Source organism: Nycticebus coucang, chromosome 7 (assembly GCF_027406575.1).
Source record: "Nycticebus coucang isolate mNycCou1 chromosome 7, mNycCou1.pri, whole genome shotgun sequence".
Lineage (NCBI taxonomy): Eukaryota > Metazoa > Chordata > Mammalia > Primates > Lorisidae > Nycticebus > Nycticebus coucang.
This window is the reverse complement of record NC_069786.1, coordinates 94,868,165-94,873,126: the sequence shown is the minus strand read 5'-3', so window position 1 is coordinate 94,873,126 and position 4,962 is coordinate 94,868,165. Positions and strand designations below refer to the sequence as shown.

At 44.2% G+C, this 4,962-nt stretch overlaps 1 pseudogene; it reads left to right on the top strand.

Moving 5' to 3' along the window:
* Window positions 1-628: 628 nt before the first annotated feature.
* LOC128590037 (casein kinase II subunit alpha-like) lies at window positions 629-1,423 on the top strand (annotated as a pseudogene).
* The last annotated feature ends 3,539 nt before the right edge of the window (window positions 1,424-4,962 follow it).

Genomic DNA, 4,962 nt, shown 5'->3' with positions numbered 1-4,962 from the left:
AGAGATAGGGATTTGCCCAGCTGGTTTTTACAGTTTTGTAGAGAAAAAGGTCTATCTATGCTGCCCCAGGCTGGTCTCAAACTTCTACCCTCATGCAATCCTGCAACTTCAGGCTCCCAAAGTGCTGGCATTACAGTCATGAGCCACTGTACCTGGCTACCTCCTCTCTCTTTTCTTTCAGAACTTCTTGATCCTTTTCAAATGTATGTAGATCTTTTACATACATTTGTAGATAAAGGCCAAATAAAACTCTTATCAGTCTCACAACTCAGAATATACCCTGAAGGACTTGGGAGCCATATTTTGAAATGCAAACATCAAGGGAGATAGTTCTCCTGTTTCCCAATTTCAATAGGAGGATAAGAGCCTAACTTTGGTGGACACATTTCTCCAATTTGCAAAACTATCTCTTTTCATAATGACATGAGAAGTTTGTGTTTCCTCTGGATAAAGCCAGTAAACTTACACAGATGTTCACTCCAATTACCAGGTAAAGTTAGGATGAATTATGGGTGATGTACTGGGTTATATCTGCTTGTCTACAAAGGGAGTAAGATTCCTTTCCATGTTTGTAATCTTTTATTGTATTGCATATGATGCACAACATATGATGCATATGATGCAGTTGTACCATACATTAACAGACTATGATATTTAATTTTATATGTATGAGATTTTGAAGGCCCTGAATTATTGTCACAGCATAATAATGCACAGAGATGTGAAGCCCCATAATGTCATGATTGATCATGAACACAAAGCTACAGCTAATAGGGGTTTGGCTGAGTTCTATCATCCTGGCCAAGAATATAATGTCTGAGTTGCTTCCCGATACTTTAAAGGTCCTGAGCTACTTGTAGACTGTCAGATATCTGATTACAGTTTGAATATATGGAGCTTGGGTTGTATGGTGGCAAGTATGATCTTTCGGAAGGAGCCATTTTTCCATGGACATGACAATTATGATCAGTTGGTGAGGACAGCTAAGGTTCTGGGGACATAAGATTTATATGACTATACTAACAAATACAACATTGAATTAGATCCATGTTTCAATGATATCTCAGGCAGACATTCTCAAAAGCGATGGGAACGCTTCATCCACAGTGAAAACCAGCACCTTGTGAGCCCTGAGGCCTTGGATTTCCTGGACAAGCTGCTGCAACATGACCACCAGTCACGGCTTACCACAAGAGAGGCCATGGAGCATCCTTATTTCTACCCTGTTGTGAAGGACCAGGCTTGAATGGGTTCATCTAGCATGCCAGGGGGCAGTACGCCTGTCAGCAGCACCAACATGACATCAGGGATTTCTTCAGTGCCAACTGCTTCACTTCTTGGAGCTCCGGCAGGCTCGCCAGTGATTGCTTCTGCCAACCCCCTTGGGATGCCTGTTCCAACTGTCGCTGGCGCTCAACAGTAATGGCCCCATCTGTCTCCTGATGCCTGAGCAGAGGCGGGGGAGTCCACCCTCTCCTTGATGTAGCTTGTGCCTGGGGGGACGGATGAAACACTTCAGAAGCACCATGTCTGAACCGTTGCTTGTAAATGTATAGTAGTTCAGTCATAAAAAAAAAAAAAAAATTGTAATAGGCTGAAATTCTTTTTTTTCTTTTTTTTTTTTTTTAACTCAAACCTTTCATAACTCAGGGGATTCCCTGAAAAAATACCTGCAGGTGGAATATTTCAGGACAGAATTTTTTCTTCCTTTCCAATTTAGTTCCTCATCACTAAAGAACAAAGATAAACCAGCCTCAATCCTGGCTACTGCATTTGGGTGGAGATTTCTTCCCATTTTCACCATTGCTCCTCCACCATCCCACACTTTGGGGGGTTTGTATCTCATGCTTTTCTCCAGAGACTACAAAAATGTAGCTTCTCAAGGGAGGCGGGAAAGACAGAGGCAGAAAGAAAGGAAGGGAGGACCCAACCTATAAAGCAGTGTAGTTACTGCTAGTCACTTCGTATTTTACTGGAAAAGTGCTTCAGCAGGGTTGCCCTGGTGACTCTAAATGGAAGCATGTCTTAATTACGTTGAGATGTTGAAAATCTACCCAAAATGCCAACAGATCCTAAAACCTTCTGTTCACTATGAATCATGTCTTACTAACCTGTCCCTAAGGTCAGTAAGACTGACTGTCCCTACCAATAAGCTGGTAGGAGGGGGAAGGCAAAATCTTTGCTGTCTTTGACTTGACCACTTTGAATTCAATTAGTTACTGGGCATAACTTAACTACTTTTTGCAAAGAAACAAACATTGTCTGTATAGGGTTTATGCTAGCAAATCTAAGAGCTAATGGGAGATGTGGTCACATTGACTTCCATTTTAAGCTTTCTACCTTCTTTTCCTCCTACCTTCCCTTTGCTTTACATACCATCCAGTGAGAAGAACTACTCCTTAGTCTTGTAAATGTGTCTGAGAGGTAGAAGCAGAGCCACTATCTCCAGTGAAACTGAAATGGTAGACCTGTAATTGTGGGAAAACCATAAACTCTCTTGTTACAGCCCTGCCACCCCTTGCAATGTGTGTATATATACTTGTCCTTCATATGTGAAAGGTCCAGTATTGGAATTCTTTGGTGTAAATAAATGTTTGGTTTTACTTTTTTTTTAATTACTGATTTAATGTTAACTCAGTAATTAAATTTTTCTGTCTTTACTACCGTTGGGGAGAGGTTTTCTGGGTCAGGGAAAAAAAATAGAGATCTTTTATAAGTATACTTCCCTAGCAACATCCAATATGGGTACTTTCTTGAGCATGGAACAAACAGAGGACAAACTCATAGAAAGATATTTTCAAGTCTACAGTCATTAACTATAATGTTCGAGCCAAACATTTAGTGTCACAGTCTTAGGTTACCAGATCTACGTTCCTGATATTAACCCCACCTGCAGTTTTGGAGAATTAAAAAAAGGAGTTATGGGAGACAAGATGGCTGACTGAAGCCAGCTTTCCACAGAGGCTCCTGTCCAGAAGGAGAGTTAAAGGACAGAAATTTAACAAGTAACCTGGTGGACTAGAGCTGCGCCAAGAGAGAAGGTTAAAGAACGCACATCAACCCTGCTGACGTGAGCTGCGACCCCAAGGATACAAACAAAAGGTACGAAATCCATCACTAAGCAGACGGGAGTCCCTCCCCCATGAGAATGGCTCAGAGTACCCCGTAAACAAACGAGCAGAGTTCAACAGTCCTCCCATCATATTCCATGGGAGAGACCCTCTAAAAACTGGACCTATTTCCCCTACTAGAGAGCCATGGCGCTCTCCTGCAAGACATTAAATTATATAAAACAGTATATAATCCCTACCTGCAATTCTGAGCTACCAGCACTACCCTCTACTCTCACTCTGAGGTCTGGAAATCTGTCCCTCAGGAGTCCAGATTCTTTGGTGTTTTCTCTAGAGGTATGGACAGGGCCTGGACTGCTGCTGGTCAGTGCTGATTCTGTGGGATGGGAGTGAGGAGAGAACGGTCGGCTGAGAGGGAACACAGGAGCGGCGGTGCCCTGGGGCACAGAGCAGCAGCCATTTTTGGCAACAATAGGGCTCACCCCTGGATATTCTGGAGTCACACCCCCTGTCTCCCTGGGCAACCAGAGGAGGCCGGGCATCTTCTCCAGTGGCAACCACCAGCAGAACAGATCTGGGATGGAAACACAGGCCCCATGAGTAAAGGGTTTGCCTGAGGAGGTATCAGCCTGGGTGGAGCACGGGGACTAGAAAATGCACGTGCAGTGCCAGCAGACTCCCAGGGCAGGGCTGACACAGAGGACCACTTTACTGAGCATAAGACGCACCCGGCCCCGGCCCCGAGGAGATCATCAGTCTAAACAAAGGAGGGCAGGCAGAGGCTGGAACTGACAGGTAACCGTGCTGCAAATACAAACTACAGTTGAGACCAGACAGCAGCACAGACAGGGCCTGAGGCACAGGTTCTGTGAACTCAAAACAGCTTCTCTTTACAGGGGAACTTAGGAGGGACAGAAAAAAAAGTTGCTCTGTTTCCTGGAGTATCTGCTCATTGGAGGTAACTGGGTCACAGCCCTGTGGGGTTATCAGTGACTGGGTGTGACAGAGGTGCAAGGTGGGGAAGGAGGCATCAACCTTCCCAGACTAATCTATTTGCTGGGTGGGTCCTCCTGACTTAACGAAGCACCAGAGCAAGTCATATCTGAGTTGTCACCAGACCCCTGCAATCCAGTTGCCAGAGACCTTTTAAACTCTCCCACCTGAGACAGATGCTGAGACAATTGATTTGGACCTTTTGAACTGAGCCAATCTCCCGAGGACTATCCAAGTGGTACCCTGGGTGTGTGGTTGCAGGAAGGTTTGATTTTCCTTTTCCAATTGTTGCCTGTGGGGGGCGAGGTGACTTAATTGCTGGTATTTCTCCACAGCTGAGACTTCAACCCAGAGTAACTATTTCACTAGGGTCAGACAGAGACCAGCTGAAAACAAGACAGAGCCACTTAGCCCCACCACAGCAAGCAGGTCCCCAGTTTCTCAGGCCGTAGCACTGTGCATGTCCTCGGCAAAGCTCCAGGGGAAAAGGTACAGACACCAGCTTTTGGGCAAAGGGCTAGTTAATCACTACTCCTGGAGCCCCAAACCCAACTTTTCTTTATCCATTCATCTAGTCAAACGGTGCAAAATAAATATGGGGCGGAATCAGCGGAAAAACTCTGGTAACATAAATAACAAGAGTAGATCAACCCCCCCAAGGAAAGTTATGGCAGATGTAACTGAAGATCCAATTCATAAACAGATGGCCAAGATGTCAGAAATCAAATTCAGAATTAGGATTGCAAACAAGATTAATAGAATGGAGGAAAAGCTGGAATTAGAAATTCGAGAAGCAATTCAAAAGTTGGAATTAAAAATTCGAGGAGAAATTCAAAAGTTGTCTCAAGAATTCGACAAATTTAAAGACAAAACCACCAAAGATTCTGACACACTCAAG